Raw genomic sequence first — 19406 nt, forward strand, 5'->3', positions numbered from 1 at the left:
GGGTGGCATGGGTGGGCCAGAGGGTGGCATGAGTAGTCAGAGAGTGGCAGTGGTGACAGAGAGTGGCAGTGATGAAGAAGAGTGTCCCAAACAGGCTGGACACGTAGAAACAACAAGTTCGCGAAACTTGCGACCCGACAGGTAAGTTCGCAATTTGCGAAATTGTACAAAACCCTCGCGAACTGGCAGAAACCCGCGCAAACACAAAAAAAATCCGCAAATTCGTGAGAATTCGCGGATTTTGCGGATTGCGAGTTCGCAAATCCGCAAAATTCGCGAACGCGAGATTCCCAAAATTCGCCAATGCTTATTTACAAACGAGTTCAAATGAACATCACAGCACGATGGATATGTTAAAGAATGTTTATAATTGGCAAACATATTAACCTGCAGCTACTTATGGGACAACATTTTGAAACTCCCAATGCAGTGACTCAGCACAGCTGGCACTCTGTTGAGTCACGCATACGAAGACTTAAATTCCATGTTTTCTGTTCTTAAGAATAAATACATAGATTTAACTTCCCACAGCAGCGGCTCTCACAGGTAAATGTTGTGGACCGGGGCAAGGTAGGGGGTAGTGGAATCGAACATACGAGGGAATGTGAAAAGCAACTAAATAAATAAAACCATTTTCCTTTGGCTCGCCGCATCGCCGACTTCAGCGATGCGGCCATCGCAAGGTAAGTGGATTTATTTATTTATTTAGTTACTTTTCACATTCCTCTCGTATATCCGATTCCACTACCACCCCACCCTGCTCCTACCCCGCCCCACAGCATTTACCTGTGCGAGCCGCTGCTGCATCTGCCATTATGCACACAGAAAAGACAGTAAAAAAAGTCAGCCTTAACCACAAGTAACCCTAATGAAAATAATTGCTGCTGACTTCGTAATGAAGTCGCACACTCAGCTAATGACTGTAGGAAGGTACATCCTGACTATGGTTGCCCCCAACTTTTTGCCCTGTGGTTTAGCTGGTTTTGGACATAGTCGACCTGGGACCCTGCCAATCAGGACCCCAGGCCTACTGCTCTCTCTCTAAAATGGATTCCATGTACCCTAGGTACATTTCCAATTGGTACTGGGCCACCTTATCAGACCCTGTAACTCAGGGCATAGGTGTACCCAGGGCCGCCAGGGGCTGCAGCATGTATTATGCCACCCCTGGCTGGCCTCCTAAATTTGACACAACTGGCTGCACGACAGCTGGGGCGAAGTCGTGTAATCACCCTTCGCTTTAGGTATAGTAGTTCTATATCTAACCATACAATGGACACCCGAGTTCCTATCAGTCACTCCTATGGCAGGCCTTGACAATCCTGAAGGCAGAGTGCGTGGGCTCGTGTGAACTAGGTTCTGGCTCGAGCCGAGCCCGGTTGCAGCTTGCGGATCAAAGACCCAATGGCTGTTCCATGATAACGCGTACCACATCGGTAACTTCGGTGTCGCGTTATCAAGACATGTCGAGTAAGGTGTCATACGAATCGGGATGCTGCCCTCTCACCAATTCTGGCGACGAGGTTAGCATTCCGCCCTTCTAGAGGGACACGACATGTACGTAACTGTGAACCCCGGTTAAAGTTAACTAAAGCCTCAGCTCCACAAAATGGATGCTGCCACCACAGACACGAGTCTGACCTCCTGCTGCTGGGAGTCCTTCCAGCGAGGAGCGCTTGGACAAAGGGTTTCCTGTCGAGGGCGGTGTTCGCACCGTCCCAGACAGGGTTTGTGTATTCTGGGTAGGTAGGGCTTTTGCGAGAAGGTGACTGCGGAGTGGCACCCCGGTGCTCACTACGCATCTGCCGGTCAGAACCAGTTCCAGGGGCGCCAGCCCTGGCCTGGGGAAAGTCCGGCAGGGGAGAGGGGTGTAACTACCCCCCTTCCTGGTCCCACCCTTAGGGCAGGACCTAGTCATGTACCCACCCCTTTCTTTAGAATAAAGGCCGGAGCGGGCACCCTTCCAAATTAGATCATCTTTGAATCAAGAATACTTTCTACGAAAGGACTTCGAGACTCTTCTCAAGATTTCTCCCTTGTGACTAAGGAGTAGTCACCCTGCATCAGCGGGCACCATCTAAGAACTCTGCGGTTTGCTGCAAGTCCGTCCTCAAGGATCCGACGGCCCAGCTCGACGAGAACCGGCTTCCCTGGCACCTCTGACCTCTACCCACGTCATCAGCTCAGCTGTGATCTGTGGGTGCGACGAGACCTCGAGGGACCGGCCATCATCAAAACCTGCACGCTTTCTTAACCAGCACGACCATCGAAGTAATTCTCTGGTGAGTGCTCTGGGGTCCGAGAAGCCCCGACCCTGAGCCGCTCCAGCACCGAAGTGCAGTCTCCCAGCATCTCCACGATCTGCGTGGGGCCCTTCTGCTCGCTGCTCAGCACGTTGTCTGGTCACTAGCCGCTGGCTTGTGCCCTTCCTTGACGACATCCGACAAACAACACTGCTGGTCTGGTTGCTCCAGACCGGCCCTTGCTCCCTTTTCCGAGAGGAGCACCCCGGACCCTCCTGGTCCCTCCAAGACGCCATCTTAGGCCCACCACGTGGCCCGAGATCTGCCAAGGCTTGTTGCCCCAATCCTGGGCCCAGCGACGCCGACAGCATCATCCTTCGTGGGACAGCTCGCACCTCCATCCTGGTCGCCGACAACGCCTCCTGGTCCGTGAGACTGCAGAGCCTAGCGTCGCCCACTCACCTGGTCGAGGTGACGGCCAACCGGTGCCCTCCTGGTACCCTCTGACTACTGGCTAGTAGTACGAACTTGGTCCCCTCTGCTTTCAGGTGTCATCGATCTCTGATCCAGGCTTGGATCTCTACGAACTATTCATCACTGGTCGCCGGCCAGCAACTCCTTTTCTTCCGGCTCCTGGCTCGTCAGCGAAGACCCCGACGCCTGTAAGACTTGTGCAGCCGCAGCCCTCGTGGCTAGGTAACTCGGCATTTCGGTGCCTGCATAGCCTCTTTACTCTAGGGTCCTGAGTCCCTCGCTTCCGACTTGCCTTATCGGGTCCGCCCGAGACCACTAAACTTTCCGTGTCCTCGGACACTTGTTTTAATTGTGCACTTGAAGTATTTTCCTAAGAGATTTGGTTTGTGCTTAGTACCCTGTCCTCATAAAGAGTACAGGGCTGTTGTGATTCCTAATAAATATACTGTTTATTTTCATAACACTTGTGTGGTGTCCTTTCACTGGGTGTTCAAGGGGTATGTGATGGTATTACAGCTGGCTTAACGCGCCCTCTCGAGTCTTTAGCCTTAGACTGCTCGTATCCACGCTACTAGGATAGCTGGTCTAAAGGTTGACTTACAACCAATCACCATAAGGGTCGTTTGGAACGATACATAGCGGTCGCTAGAATAGCGAACGCTGCATATCGGGCCAACTTCTCACATTGGTGAGCAGCGGTTGGGATTTGAGCTTGCTGTTGTTTTACCACACGTATCCTAAGAATATCTTGTTGAAAGATCACATAAGTACTGTTAGTACATATAACTAAAGCTTAGAATACTCTGAGTTCTACTGAACCAGCTGTTGTAGCTCCTCAAGGCTTAGCACACCTTGGTTGCAGCTCTTAGCAATGGATCAGTAGGTAAACACATAGTGTAGGTAGGTGCATCACTTACACCACACTAGAAACAGTATGTCATACAAAGGAGGAAACTCTGAGTCTCCCCTTGTGTCAGTTGACCCTCCACAGGTCATCTCTTCGAGATATACTGCGCTTAACTTCCATGAGTTACGACAAGTATGTACCTCTAGGAAGATTAAGCAAGGGGCTAACCCCACCACCTCCTTTCTGATTGGTCTCCTAGAGACTTATGATGCCAGAAAGGCTGAGAAGCTTCTTAGCCCTTCTAATCCAGAAGGAGACATGCCTCCCCTCGAGGGAACCAGAGGTGACCCTGACCTAATCCTCCTCTCAGCCGAGAATGAGAATGTGGAGGAGGATGAGGATGAGGATCCCTCTGGGGATGAGGCAGATAAGGGACAGGTAGAAGTCGTTAGACTAACCCGGTCCAACTTAAGCAAACATGATAGTGGTACTGGGGGACCCCCAGGGCTACTTTCAGGTCAGCTTAACATTGGGAATGGACGAGCCAGATCTCTGTCAAGAGGCTCTGGCAGATCCCTTCAAACCAATGGCTCTCACAACTCTTCTCAAAGAGGGATGACATCCCCTCAGAGGAGAGTGTACGAAGCTAAGGAAAGGGCAGCTAATCTGAGGATTGAAAGGGAAGAACTTGCCCTGGCCAAAGAAAGGCTTGCCTTTGCTAGAGAGCAACAGTTAAGTGGGGTAGTCCCCACTGGTGGCAGCATTGTACCTAGCAATAGGGAAAGGAGTTTTGATACGAAACACCTTGGTAAGATAGTGCCCCCCTTTAAACAAGGGGACGACATCCACAAATGGATTACTGCTTTGGAGAGGGCCTGCACTGTGCAAGGTGTTCCCCAGAGTCAGTGGGCAGCTATCTTGTGGCTCTCCTTTGAAGGTAAAGGTAGAGACAAGCTCCTCACCACAAGGGTAGAGGATGCTAATAATTACCACGTCTTGAAGAGTACACTGGTTGAAGGGTTTGGCCTAACCACTGAGCAGTACAGGGTGCTGTTCAGGGATACCCAGAAAACGCAGTCTCAAGATTGGTCTGACTTTGTTGATTGTGCCACTAAGGCTTTTGAAGGCTGGCTACTGGGTAGTAAGGTTACTGATTTTAAAGGATTGTATAATCTAATTATGAGGGAGCAAATCTTAAATAATTGTCAGAACCAGTTATTACATCAGCACCTGGTAGACTCTGACCTGACCTCTCCACAAGAATTGGGTAAGAGGGCAGACAAATGGGTCAGAACCAGGGTTAGGCCTAAAAACCAGGGTGGTGACCAGAAAAAGGAATCAACCAAGCCTCAAGAGAAGGGTGGGGATAAATCCACAGAGAAGACTTCCCAAGGGCCCCAAAACTCCAACAAGGGTGGTGGGTCCCAGAACACTCCTTCTGAACAAAAGAAACCTTATTGCCATACCTGTAAACAGGTGGGCCATTACAAAAGTGATGCCAAGTGCCCTAAAAATAGCAATAAGGAAAACATACCCCCAAGTAACACTCCCAGACCTCCTGTTACCACTAGTGGTAATCCCCCAGGTGGTGGGAGTGCCCCCAGGAATGTGGTGGACATTACTTTGGGCAATCAGGAGGACTATGGCTTAGCCAGGTTCCCTGACCACACTCTTGTCTGTGAGACTGGCATGGGGTTTGCCAACTTCACTACTGGACCCCACATTTTGGGCAAGTATAGACAAGCAGTTTTAGTGAATGGTCAGAAAGTTGAGGCATTCAGAGACACAGGGGCCAGCCTCACCATGGTGAGTGACCATCTGGTCCCCTCTGCTCAACTGACCCCTGGTTTTACTTATCAGGTGACAGACATTCATGGAGTGAAGAGAAGGCATCCCATGGCAGTAGTCAAGCTCAGCTGGGGTAATGTCACAGGGCCCATGAGAGTGGCAGTGACAGATAACCTACCTGTAGATTGCTTACTGGGGAATGACCTGGAACTCTCAGCATGGGCTGAGGTGGAGCAAGAAACTCACTCCAGGATGATAGGCCTATCCAGACAGGTTAGTGGGGCAGTAATAGCTACAGCCCCAGTCCAAGCATCATTCCTCCCGGAAAAGGTTGGAAGGGCAGTGGTAGCCACTGCCCAGGCTCAGACAGACTTTTCAGAACAAGATAGGAGGGCTGTGACAGTCACAGCCCAAACACAGACTGAGTGCCCTCCTGAAAAGGTTGGCAAGGTTGAAATGGTCTCAGCCTCTACTCAAACAGATAGTGAGGTTGTGAAGCCTGAAACAATGGATCACTCCACTCAAACAGAGAGCATTGAGGAGGAAGAAGAGTCTTCCCCCTCCCAGACACTAGGTGAGAGCCAGCCTCCTCAGGGAACTGACTCTACCCCTGTTGAAGGAACTGCCCCAGAGGTAGTCAGGCCTAGCTTGGCAGAGCCCCTGATGGCAGTGGACCCTTCCCAGGTGGGACCCAGTCTGGAGCAGGTAACCTGCACCTCTCTACCCTGTCTCAATCAGCCCAGGGCTGAAGAGATCAGGGAGGTCAGTGGTGGACCCCAAAGGGCCCCCTGTCCAAAAGAACCCCTTAATCAACAGATTAGGATCACTGAAGCTGGTAAACCTAGCCAAGTGAAAATAGAACAGACTCCTGAGGGATCCCCCTTAAAAGTAGTTAGGGAACTCCCCCAGCTGGACACTGTTGGGCACAGCCAAACCTGGGGCCTAAAAACCCCAAACCTGACCTGTCCCTCCAGTAAGCCAAACAGAGGGACTCAGCCTCCAGCTTTAGGTAGCCAGAGGCTGACCCTGAGAGCTCAGTGCATCTCAGCTAAAGAAAGAAAGGCCTACATGATGGATGGTGATTGGAGGAAGTTGAGCCCAAAGGTAGAGGAGCCTCACTTCAGTACTCCATCCCAGCATCAGCTTTCTTCTTTCCCAAGACACACCAGAGACAGAGATTCCCTATGGTGGAGACCCTCAGATACCCTTAGGGTGAGGGGTTGCCTAGTGGACCATGACACAGGGGGAAACCAAGCCAGAGCTGGTCCTTCCTTATATGGCCACTTAGGTAATAGAAGCTTACCTGGACAAGGATAGCCTTATCTCCTTTCGTTTGGGGGGGGGGGTTGTGTAGGAAGGTACATCCTGACTATGGTTGCCCCCAACTTTTTGCCCTGTGGTTTAGCTGGTTTTGGACATAGTCGACCTGGGACCCTGCCAATCAGGACCCCAGGCCTACTGCTCTCTCTCTAAAATGGATTCCATGTACCCTAGGTACATTTCCAATTGGTACTGGGCCACCTTATCAGACCCTGTAACTCAGGGCATAGGTGTACCCAGGGCCGCCAGGGGCTGCAGCATGTATTATGCCACCCCTGGCTGGCCTCCTAAATTTGACACAACTGGCTGCACGACAGCTGGGGCGAAGTCGTGTAATCACCCTTCGCTTTAGGTATAGTAGTTCTATATCTAACCATACAATGGACACCCGAGTTCCTATCAGTCACTCCTATGGCAGGCCTTGACAATCCTGAAGGCAGAGTGCGTGGGCTCGTGTGAACTAGGTTCTGGCTCGAGCCGAGCCCGGTTGCAGCTTGCGGATCAAAGACCCAATGGCTGTTCCATGATAACGCGTACCACATCGGTAACTTCGGTGTCGCGTTATCAAGACATGTCGAGTAAGGTGTCATACGAATCGGGATGCTGCCCTCTCACCAATTCTGGCGACGAGGTTAGCATTCCGCCCTTCTAGAGGGACACGACATGTACGTAACTCTGAACCCCGGTTAAAGTTAACTAAAGCCTCAGCTCCACAAAATGGATGCTGCCACCACAGACACGAGTCTGACCTCCTGCTGCTGGGAGTCCTTCCAGCGAGGAGCGCTTGGACAAAGGGTTTCCTGTCGAGGGCGGTGTTCGCACCGTCCCAGACAGGGTTTGTGTATTCTGGGTAGGTAGGGCTTTTGCGAGAAGGTGACTGCGGAGTGGCACCCCGGTGCTCACTACGCATCTGCCGGTCAGAACCAGTTCCAGGGGCGCCAGCCCTGGCCTGGGGAAAGTCCGGCAGGGGAGAGGGGTGTAACTACCCCCCTTCCTGGTCCCACCCTTAGGGCAGGACCTAGTCATGTACCCACCCCTTTCTTTAGAATAAAGGCCGGAGCGGGCACCCTTCCAAATTAGATCATCTTTGAATCAAGAATACTTTCTACGAAAGGACTTCGAGACTCTTCTCAAGATTTCTCCCTTGTGACTAAGGAGTAGTCACCCTGCATCAGCGGGCACCATCTAAGAACTCTGCGGTTTGCTGCAAGTCCGTCCTCAAGGATCCGACGGCCCAGCTCGACGAGAACCGGCTTCCCTGGCACCTCTGACCTCTACCCACGTCATCAGCTCAGCTGTGATCTGTGGGTGCGACGAGACCTCGAGGGACCGGCCATCATCAAAACCTGCACGCTTTCTTAACCAGCACGACCATCGAAGTAATTCTCTGGTGAGTGCTCTGGGGTCCGAGAAGCCCCGACCCTGAGCCGCTCCAGCACCGAAGTGCAGTCTCCCAGCATCTCCACGATCTGCGTGGGGCCCTTCTGCTCGCTGCTCAGCACGTTGTCTGGTCACTAGCCGCTGGCTTGTGCCCTTCCTTGACGACATCCGACAAACAACACTGCTGGTCTGGTTGCTCCAGACCGGCCCTTGCTCCCTTTTCCGAGAGGAGCACCCCGGACCCTCCTGGTCCCTCCAAGACGCCATCTTAGGCCCACCACGTGGCCCGAGATCTGCCAAGGCTTGTTGCCCCAATCCTGGGCCCAGCGACGCCGACAGCATCATCCTTCGTGGGACAGCTCGCACCTCCATCCTGGTCGCCGACAACGCCTCCTGGTCCGTGAGACTGCAGAGCCTAGCGTCGCCCACTCACCTGGTCGAGGTGACGGCCAACCGGTGCCCTCCTGGTACCCTCTGACTACTGGCTAGTAGTACGAACTTGGTCCCCTCTGCTTTCAGGTGTCATCGATCTCTGATCCAGGCTTGGATCTCTACGAACTATTCATCACTGGTCGCCGGCCAGCAACTCCTTTTCTTCCGGCTCCTGGCTCGTCAGCGAAGACCCCGACGCCTGTAAGACTTGTGCAGCCGCAGCCCTCGTGGCTAGGTAACTCGGCATTTCGGTGCCTGCATAGCCTCTTTACTCTAGGGTCCTGAGTCCCTCGCTTCCGACTTGCCTTATCGGGTCCGCCCGAGACCACTAAACTTTCCGTGTCCTCGGACACTTGTTTTAATTGTGCACTTGAAGTATTTTCCTAAGAGATTTGGTTTGTGCTTAGTACCCTGTCCTCATAAAGAGTACAGGGCTGTTGTGATTCCTAATAAATATACTGCTTATTTTCATAACACTTGTGTGGTGTCCTTTCACTGGGTGTTCAAGGGGTATGTGATGGTATTACAGCTGGCTTAACGCGCCCTCTCGAGTCTTTAGCCTTAGACTGCTCGTATCCACGCTACTAGGATAGCTGGTCTAAAGGTTGACTTACAACCAATCACCATAAGGGTCGTTTGGAACGATACATAGCGGTCGCTAGAATAGCGAACGCTGCATATCGGGCCAACTTCTCACAATGACTTCTACATACTTCCAGAAATCAATCAATCATCAGACATTTGTAAAGCGTGCTACTCACCAGTGAGGGTCTCAAGGCGCTGTGGGGGGAGCAGCTACTGATTGAACAGCCAGGTCTTTAGGAGTCTCCTGAAGTCCATCAGGTCCTGGGTCTGTCGAAGGTGGATGGGGGGGCCTTCCAGGTCTTGGCGGCGACGTGGAGAAGGATCTGCCACTGGTGGTTGTTCGGTTCATGCAAGGGATGGTGGCGAGGGTGAGGCCGGCAGAGCGGAGCTGACGGTTGGGTGTGTAGAAGGTGAGCCGTTTGTTGAGGTATGCTGGTCCGGTGTTGTGGAGTGCTTTGTGAGCGTGGGTGAGGAGCTTGAAGGTGATCCTCTTGTTGACAAGGAGTCAGTGCAGGTCCTTCACGTGGGCGGTGATGTGCCTGTGGCGGGGGATGTCGAGGATGAGGCTTGCAGAGGCGTTTTGTATGCGTTGAAGTCTTTTCTGGAGTTTGGCCGTGGTTCCCGCATAGATGGCGTTGCTGTAGTCCATCGTGCTGGTGACAAGGGCCTGGGTGACCATCCTTCTGGTTTCGGAGGGGATCCATTTGTAGATCTGGCGAAGCATACAGAGGGTGTTAAAGTAGGAGGAGGAGACAGCGTTGACTTGTTGGGTCATTGACAGAGAAGAGTACAGGATGAACCCCATGTTGCGTGCGTGGTCGGTGGGTGTCAGCGCGGTGCACAGTGAGGCCGGTCACCAGGAGTCGTCCCAGGCGGAAGGGGCGGAGCTGAGGATGAGGACCTCCGTGTTGTCTGAGTTCAGTTTCATGCAGCTGCTCTTCATCCATTCGGCGACAGCCTTCATCCCTGCGTGGAAGTTGGTTTTGGCGGTGGCAGGGTCTTTGGTGAGGGAGAGGATCAGCTGGGTGTCGTCGGTGTATGAGACTATGTTGAGGTTGTGTGATCGGACGATGTTTGCGAGCGGTGTCATGTAGATTTTGAAGAGGGTCGGGCTGAGGGATGATCCTTGGGTACGACGCAGGTGATTTTGGTGGCTTTGGAATAATTCAACCCATTTCATGACCCTCAAGGCCGTTTGGCATTCACATGAGCTCAACTTTGTAAATATGTATTCTTTACCTGTATTAACCTAATTTTGCCACCTTTACTTTGTTTTAATTATCCTGATTGTGTGTGTAACTTGTTAGTGTGTAACTCTACTTACGCAACTTACTTGGTGTATGCAGGAGGTGGAACACATTCACTCAGACCCCGGACTGCAGCAGCAACTTCTGAGGGCTCGACCGGGTAGGCAGTAAATTGAAAATAAGACTCTTGCTATGAACCTGACCTTCAGCCACCGGCCAAACACAAAACCGAAGGCAGAAGAGTTCAGGTACAATTAAGGTGTCAGGCAATCTGAGTGATAATATTTTATATTTATCAAAAACAGTGCAGAGCTGACTCGGCCAGTAGCACTGACTGCACACGGTCTCTCTGCTGCGCACAAGAAGACTCACACAGCAGCGCCCAGTGGCTTTACGCGCCACAGGCCGTCTCTGGGGCTCACACGAGGGCTCACAATGCTCCTGCCATCCCTTCTGAGCTGCAGCCCTGGGGACGGCTGCCCCTCATTCAGCAAAGCACTTAGGGGCAGATTTATGCTGCCCTTGCGCCTCTTTGCGCCGCAATTGGGCCACCTTATTTGACGCAACGGCGGCACAAACAATGCGCCCTATTTACAACGTGACGCATCTAGGAGATGCGTCACGTTGTAAAGCCCTGCGCCATAAGGAGGCGTTCCTGCGCGGGGGGGGCGTTCCTTCGCAGGAACGCCTCCTGAAAGTGGCTGAGTGAAATCTATGAGATTTCACTCAGTCACTTTCTGGCCAATGTTGCGTCAAAATCCTGAACCTGCTTGAAGCAGGCGTAGGTCTTGATGCAGCATTGTGTAGATGGGGCACCCCCGAGCCTTGCTGGAGCTGCGTCGCGCTTGCGACGCAACTCCAGCAATGCGCCACATTTCCGGCACAGATGCGTCACGCATCTGTGCCGTTTTTGCACCATGGTGCGGCGGAGCTGTGGCGCACTGTGGCGCATATTAACTGGCGCATCCCTGGGGATGCGCCAGTTAACATAAATCTGCCCCTTAGACACCGCGCTGCTGTAATCAAATGCAGCTCAGACAGTCAATGCCACCCTGCTTCACCCCTCACAGCAAGCAGGTGATCACAGCGCTCAAAGTGCGTGATTAATGCATTTTAATGTGGTAATGCAGACCATCACATTAAAATGCGTTAGTCTAACGCCTGAAGCGTGGTACTCTGCAGGACTGGTAGTGCAGGATGGAAGTTCTGTACCGAGCTGCAGAGGCAGGCAGTGTGGTTGACTTTGGGCAGCCTAATGCGGCCTGTGCTGGGTTTTGGCATTGCCATCACCCGCATGACCCCTCCTCGCCTAGGGCTCAGCTGAATTCAGCCAATCGGAGCGGCTGGTTTGGGTGAGGGCAGTAAGCAATGCAAAAGGGCCTTATATGAAGTGAAACAATAAAGTTGTGCTAAAACAGGACTGGACTGCAAGCTGCTCAAGGGTGCCAGCCAGCTGCCAGTAGCTCCTGATGACTGGTTGGAGATCCCTGAGTTAACAGATCTGAAGCGAGCACGAATCCCAGACCCCAAAAAAGCTGCTCTAAAACAGTTGTTTCTCTTGAGTGGTTAATAATTTTCAGTTTTGTTAAAATGAATCCTTTGAATTTCAGATCTGGAGGAGAAACGAATTGAAAACAATGAAGCCAGAATTGTACTGGGACTGGAATGCTGATAGTTCCACAGTGCAGCTCCGTGACACGTAATTCCCGCAGTAAAGGCTCTATCGAAACATGACCGTATTGTTTCTATTTCGCTACATTATTTCCACGCCTCCATTGGTAAACATATACCCTCCGTGCCTGTGACGCTGCTGCTTCCATTCCTCCAATGCACGGGAAGCACCAAGCCCCGCCCCCAACACGAAACACCGGAACTAAAGCATGGCTCGGTCTGACGAACTACTTACCATGCAATTTCCCAGAGCTCTCCGCGCGTCGCAGGGAAATGTTTGGCGCCGAAGAGCTGATGGAAATTGCAGAAATAACTCTACCACATTAATTTTTTTCGAGCCGTAAGTCAACAGTGCTGTACTGATGCTTCAACTTGGTACATGGTTCCCTGCTCTATGTAACATGAGATACTTTGACGACCGGCACTGTAAATCTCACCATGTTATTTAGCTTTGCGCAGTGGCAGTATCGTAGCCAATGAGGTTTAACCGAGGCGCGATTATTGCTTATTGAAAACTTTACCCAATACCCCGCTGTGGCGACTTGAAATATAGTCGACATTGCAATTTTTGACATTCTCTAAGGAGACTGAAAAATACGGTGAATAGAAGAAAAGTAAATTATAAATTACGGGGGCAGAGTGTGACTTTAAAAATCCTTTTAGCTTAATAGATATTCTCTGACAAGTGGTCTACTCTTCTGCAGACGGTTCGGGATGTTCATTCAGTGATTATTTTTCATATTTCCTAGCTTTTGTTCCCTGGATCGCTACTTACCGCAGAGCACCTATGGCAAAGCTCTGCTTGTAAAAGGGCCACATTTACAAGGACAGGAAACGCCATGCAGGGTGGCTTTTTCTGTCCTTGTAAATATGGGGCAGAGAAATGCTCTGCCAGTGCGTCACAAAAAGTGACGTACTGGCAGCGCAAGGGGCCTGTAAATCTGCCCCTGAAAGATCAGCTGCGCCGCAACACTGCCAATGCACCCAGCAGGTCATCTTTGAAAAACTGAAGAGAGACAGCTGCATTCGGACAGAGTCCCTACAAAAAAAGTTTCTGTGCTTGGAGTCTGAGGAAAGTATTGTTTCTAGTACGTTCGTAATGAGGCTTAAAAGAAAGGGAATCAGATGGAAATAGTTTGGCACCATTGGAAATAGTTTGTGTTATTATTAGCACACTGCCAGTACACACACGGGTGGGTGCTAGTGGCCAGTACAACTTACTGGTGTTGAGTGTTGCAGCACTGCAGCCAGTGTGACAGGTGTCAGTGACTCTGCAAGGCAGCAGGCTTAGGCCGGGAGCCACCCTCATCCGCAATCATTTCGGTTTGCCGCTCGCTTTTAGTCCAGGCTGCCGGGTGTCCTCATTGCGTTCCGTCTGTCCTGTGACTGCTGTAACTGGTCACATTCATGGTCCGTCATGACTCTGTGACGACTCTCTCCCTGGCCCTGGGCTCGGTAATAATGAATTCGCTGGCTATAATAAGATGATAATATTGCAGCGGTGCAGGCGGCACGGTGTGAGCAGCAGACAGCACTGTAAGCTGAGCGCCAAGATTGCGGCAGGTGCTACAGCCTGCAAACCAGTAGCCTGCCGCCTTTCTCACGAACCCCCCGCTCTGACAGCCATTGGACACTACCTCGTGACTTCAGGCTCGGCTGTGTGACTCTCAGAGCTGCACGCCAGGAAATAATAGATACATTGTAGTGAGCCCGCCAGTCCCCTAGCTTAGCTATGCAGCTAGCTTCCCAAGCCTGCGGGAGCAGCGCGCACAGGCCATGGGCCGCGCGCTGCCAGCTGCCACACACTCAGTTTGCAGCACTTTAGTGACAGCTGAGACACATGCATAAGCGCGACAATGCATTTCATTGCAATGAAATGCACTGAAATGCGCTAGTCCAACGCCTGATGCGTGGTACTTGGCAGGACTGTATGAATGATTTTCGCAACAACAATTTTTAACAATTTTGCACAGATCTTGGTTCAAGTATTTTGTCGTAGCTAAAACCAGTAGGTTCTGCCATTGTTTGTCCATTTGAGAATTACCGAAGGACTATTCCTTTGCATTCTACAACTTGTCGTTTTTTTTCCACACATCACTGCCAGTCCTATAATATTAGGCAAAAACGTGCGCTGGATCTGCCCCTTAATAATTGACCTGTGATACTTGAAAACGCTGAATAAGCAGAGCTCACAGCAGGAACAGTATTTCAGAAGGGACTGCAAAGTTCCAAAGCGAGTACGGTTTCCACCTGACTGGTTTTCTACTGACACCACAGGTATTTTGATGTCCCCGCTGGTACAAAAATAAGCAAAATCACCTAAAGCCAACATTTTTAGCCTTTATCTTTAGATACTTTAAATACCAAAGATAAATAGAAAGCACTTTTAAACGTGTTCTTTAGTTGTTTCAATTACCCATTGCTAATAATTAAAGTAAAGAAAAACAGAACAGTCATGTTACAAATTAATACATACAATATTGTTTATAGTCCTATTTAGAATCACGTCCAGGCCTTTACAGACCCCTCAAACAGCAACAAATGAACAGTATTTTTCTCTGGGAAAGGTGGCAACCCTAGATACGAGTGACATCTGCTGCAGTCTTCTCTATTGATTTTTAACTGTGTGACACTTGGTAAAAGGCTGGGCTGTTGCTGTCTCCTGTGCGAAGCAAGGGGGCATCTTGTTATTGGAAAAGCAAGTTTAATTAATTGAAAGATAAAGCATTAGTCCCCCTAGGTCGCAGCACCACCGCCAGCCAGTCCCAAGAAGACCGAGATCGCAAAGGAACTTGGGGCAAGCCTGGACCACCATACAGAACCAACAAGCCCACCCATGGGACCAACTGCGGCAGAATGACTTTGCCTGGAACAGACCAAAGGGAAAGAGCACCGAAAGGACCTCCATCACCCCCGGAACACTAGAAGGAGCCAGATCGGATGCCAGAAGCTGATGCTGAGGAAGGAATTAAACACCAAGGACCCCATCAAAGGCAAGAAGGCAGAAGAAGAAGGGAAAGAAAGTGAAGAAGGACAAACTGAAAGAGGACTGCAAAGAAGGGGAAGACGAAACCCCAGAAGAATGGATCATGATCACATCCCAGACCCTGAAGGACACGTGCAAGAAGGAGAAGGAAGAAAAGAGAAGCACCAGAACAAGCAGGACCAAACCCACCTTCAACAGAAAATTCAGAACCACCGTAGGACAGGAAGAAAATGGAAGATGGCGAGAGAGGTCAAAGAGCTAACAGGAAGAGGACACGACAAAGGAAAGAGGGATTCTAACCGGATTAATCTTATTCATTCTCATGCTGAGCAACCGCAATACAACAACACCATCAACTGGACACCAAAAACAATGTACAATGTACAGAGGAACTGGACCGACACTCCAGAAAGAGCTGCAGAGACTGCACCGGGAGATTGACAAAATCATCGATGTGAAACCCCCAAAGGATGAAGGAAACAAGTGGACAGGTGTCCCAGAAACCGTAACAGAAGTCTTCATTGAGCCTATTGAAGAGGGCGACACAGGAAGCATGCCAGGCAGCTCAACCCTCCCAGTAAAGGAGCACAGCCCTCCCCCAAATAGTAGTTTTAAACTCCGCAATTGATAGTAAGTGTTGAGACAATGGCTCTATCATTTTTCACCTTGAACATCAGAAGCGTAATGGGTCAGTTTAGGCATGTTCATAAAATGTGCTTCCTGGCCACCCAGAACTGAAACAGGTACTGAGCAAGTCAAAGGCAGAGTGCTAGTTGTGGACGGCTCGTAGTTCTGTATGCCAGTGAGGCTCAGCACTCTGAATGTCCCCCGGAGAAGAATGAGCGGCTCAAGACATTCCAGGTCCTTAGATTGCAGCTCGCGACCTTCAGGGCCATCCTGAGGCGTGGTGATTTCAACTGCACTATAAAGGATAATGGACGCACTGAATCAAGCTCTGTAGAGATGGTCATCACATCTAACTTTTTGGTGGAGATGGGAGGTGAGACATCCCTGTGGGTCGTCATTGGCGGGATGGTTGGGAATGCCTGGAATTTTTCATGGAGTCGGCCGGATGGTTCCATCCCTTCCTGAATTGACTTCATATTTACCACTACAAAAATGGGAGTCTAGAGGGAAAGACAAACGGAACTAGGACGCCCTCCACTCTGAAAGCTAGTCAACAACAAAGGTCCTAGTTCTCATGGCAATTTTCTTTTTCTACACTGTAAACATCTATGGTCAAAATTTGTTATCCGAGGGATCTCTTTAGTCTCAAGAGAATCCTAAGATGTTTCAATCTATTGCCTCATTAAAACCACAACCTCTCTGATTGATACATACAGGACAGCACAGACAAAAAATGTGTGAAAAGCGAGATGGCACCTCACGGGCGCACCACCAATGGGACCCCTGGTTGGTACTCACCAGGATGGCCCTGTTCTCATCATCGGTGCCATCAAGCTAAAACCAAAAAACGTGTCTCGAACCTCAAAAATAAAAAGACAGTGAATGGTGCAGTGGACACAACTTATATGTGACAAAACTAACAACATTTAACATATAAGACACTGGGCAACTGGGACCATAAACTTTACTATTTTTCCCTTTCTCTGTTGCAAAACAGTGAACACACATATACTAAAAAAGAAGAGAGTAAATACTACCTATCGATTTACTCTCTACTCACAGCCGACATGTTTCATTGCCTTGGTTTTTATCAGGCAATTTCTTCAGGGCAATACACTTTAAATGCCACTGCAAGAGACACTGAAGCTTGAGTGCCTGCATGCAGTTTTGCCTCTCATACCAGTGATGAAGTAATATTAAAAACGGGAACCAGCTCCCTTAGGTGAACATGGTCCTTACTCTCCGTACGAGAAAGTCACGGTTTTAGAGTAACGGTCGGCGTCCTCTCAACCCTCGAGCTCGAGGGTTGAGAGGACGCCGACCGTTACTCTAAAACCGTGACTTTCTCGTACGGAGAGTAAGGACCATGTTCACCTAAGGGAGCTGGTTCCCGTTTTTAATATTACTTCATCACTGGTATGAGAGGCAAAACTGCATGCAGGCACTCAAGCTTTGTCTCTTGCAGTGGCATTTAAAGTGTATTGCCCTGAAGAAATTGCCTGATAAAAACCAAGGCAATGAAACATGTCGGCTGTGAGTAGAGAGTAAATCGATAGGTAGTATTTACTCTCTTCTTTTTTAGTATATGTGTGTTCACTGTTTTGCAACAGAGAAAGGGAAAAATAGTAAAGTTTATGGTCCCAGTTGCCCAGTGTCTTATATGTTAAATGTTGTTAGTTTTGTCACATATAAGTTGTGTCCACTGCACCATTCACTGTCTTTTTATTTTTGAGGTTCGAGACACGTTTTTTGGTTTTAGCTTGATGGCACCGATGATGAGAACAGGGCCATCCTGGTGAGTACCAACCAGGGGTCCCATTGGTGGTGCGCCCGTGAGGTGCCATCTCGCTTTTCACACATTTTTTGTCTGTGCTGTCCTGTATGTATCAATCAGAGAGGTTGTGGTTTTAATGAGGCAATAGATTGAAACATCTTAGGATTCTCTTGAGACTAAAGAGATCCCTCGGATAACAAATTTTGACCATAGATGTTTACAGTGTAGAAAAAGAAAATTGCCATGAGAACTAGGACCTTTGTTGTTGACTTTCATATTTACCACCCCAATGGTGAGACTCCGGACAGTGATGGGCTCCCAGTGGAATTCTAAGTCGACCTCTGGGACCTGATGGGTCCGGACTTGTTAGATCTCTATGAGGAAATGGAGATGGGCCGTATAGCACAATCCCTGCCTGAAGGGGTGATAATGCTTTTGTATAAGCCGAAAGAGGAGAAAAGACCTCAAGAACTGGAAGCCCATTTCACTCCTCTAAATGGACTACAAAATCCTAGCGTAGGTGATGGAAAGCCATCTGAAGAAGATAATAGCAAAGACAGTCCACCCTGACCAGGCCTGCTGGATACCAGATTGCAGATAGCCATGCCCTGGTACGGGACACTATCGAATATGTCAAGAGCTGAAAGGTTCAGGAAGTTTTGATCAGCCTAGACCAGGAAAAGGCATTTGGCCGTGTCTCCCATGAGTTCATGGCCCGGACACTCAAGAGACTGGGACTAGCTGACTTGTTCTGCTGAAGACGACAATGACTAGACTAGAGATATATCTAGCACAGTGTCTGTTAATGGATGGAAAACTAATCCTTCTCCTGTCCTATCTGGAGTTAGGAAGGGCCGTCGGCTCTCATCTCTTCTGTTCATTTGTGTTATAGAGCCCTCGCAGAACGCAGCAGGCAGAATGAGAACATCACAGGTGTGGCCGTATCAGGCAGCAATGGGAAGGATGAAGTAAAGTGCTCCCTCTACATGGACCACGTCTCAGTGTTCTGTGCTGAAGGGCACTCGGAGAAGGTACCGAAGATACCGTGCTTTGCGTTTGGGAAGGCATCAGGAGTGAATATCAACATCGTCAAGTCAGAAACCCTGCTCCTCGGCCACTAGACCGCCACCCAAGGCCCTCTGCCATTTCCCATCAAACAGGATTCTGGGAGTCTGGTGCGGATGAGATGGTGCAGCAGAGAAGACATGGGACAATCAAACGTCTAAGATGAAACAGAAGCTGGGACTGTGGAGCCTCAAAAATCTGAAGATCGAAGGTAAGTCTGTGGTCCTGCAGAATGATACCTTCCAAGTGTTGCCAGTGCCACTTCAAATGGTCAAAGCCATCATGAGAATGATCTTATTCACCTGGAACTCCAAGATGGACACAGTGAAGAGTAAAGTGATGTTCAAGACCCATGACAAGGAGGTAAAGGAGTGCCCAAGATTGCTACCATCCTGAGGGGGATCTTTGCCTGCCACTATGTGAGAAGCACTCTGAGGACTAAAGATAAAAGCCACGCCGGCGTTCTGCTGGCACACGCCTTGCTGCTACCAATGTGAAGGCACTTCAGATGGGCTGAGTGGGTGAGTACCATTCTCTAGAACTGGGATACCCCGTGGTTCTACAAAGATATGGAGAAGTTTATTAACAAGTTTGTCCTGGAGGCTGCTGCCTCAAACCAATGGACTCCGAAGTTTATACAACAACAGACACAGGTCACGCATGGAAGAACGCCAACCCCTGATCCCTTACCAACAAGAAAAAAAGACATTGCCTGGATCACCAACCAAGGAGGCCTGGGAGTGACAGCCTTCAAGCACCACAGAGGGCTCAACCTATCCAGGTCCTACCCAAAAGGATGCAGCACAGACGAGACGCCCAAGCTCCTCTTCTGGGTTTCCTTCAACAGAGACGGACACACACAGACTGCTAAGAGATTAGAAGCACCCGAGGGACTTCAGAAAGGTTGAGACTTTGGTCCTGCCTTTGAGATATTATGGAATCTTTGAATTCGCTTGGGCATGACCAT

General features: G+C 50.0%; 1 non-coding gene across 1 annotated transcript; it reads left to right on the forward strand.

Moving 5' to 3' along the window:
- The first annotated feature begins 12434 nt into the window (after positions 1 to 12434).
- Positions 12435 to 12574, forward strand: LOC147746436 (U4 spliceosomal RNA). Its single transcript, XR_015300470.1, has one exon. It is a non-coding gene; the product is annotated as a U4 spliceosomal RNA (small nuclear RNA).
- The last annotated feature ends 6832 nt before the right edge of the window (positions 12575 to 19406 follow it).

This window comes from Lissotriton vulgaris, chromosome 1_1 (assembly GCF_964263255.1).
Source record: "Lissotriton vulgaris chromosome 1_1, aLisVul1.2, whole genome shotgun sequence".
Lineage (NCBI taxonomy): Eukaryota > Metazoa > Chordata > Amphibia > Caudata > Salamandridae > Lissotriton > Lissotriton vulgaris.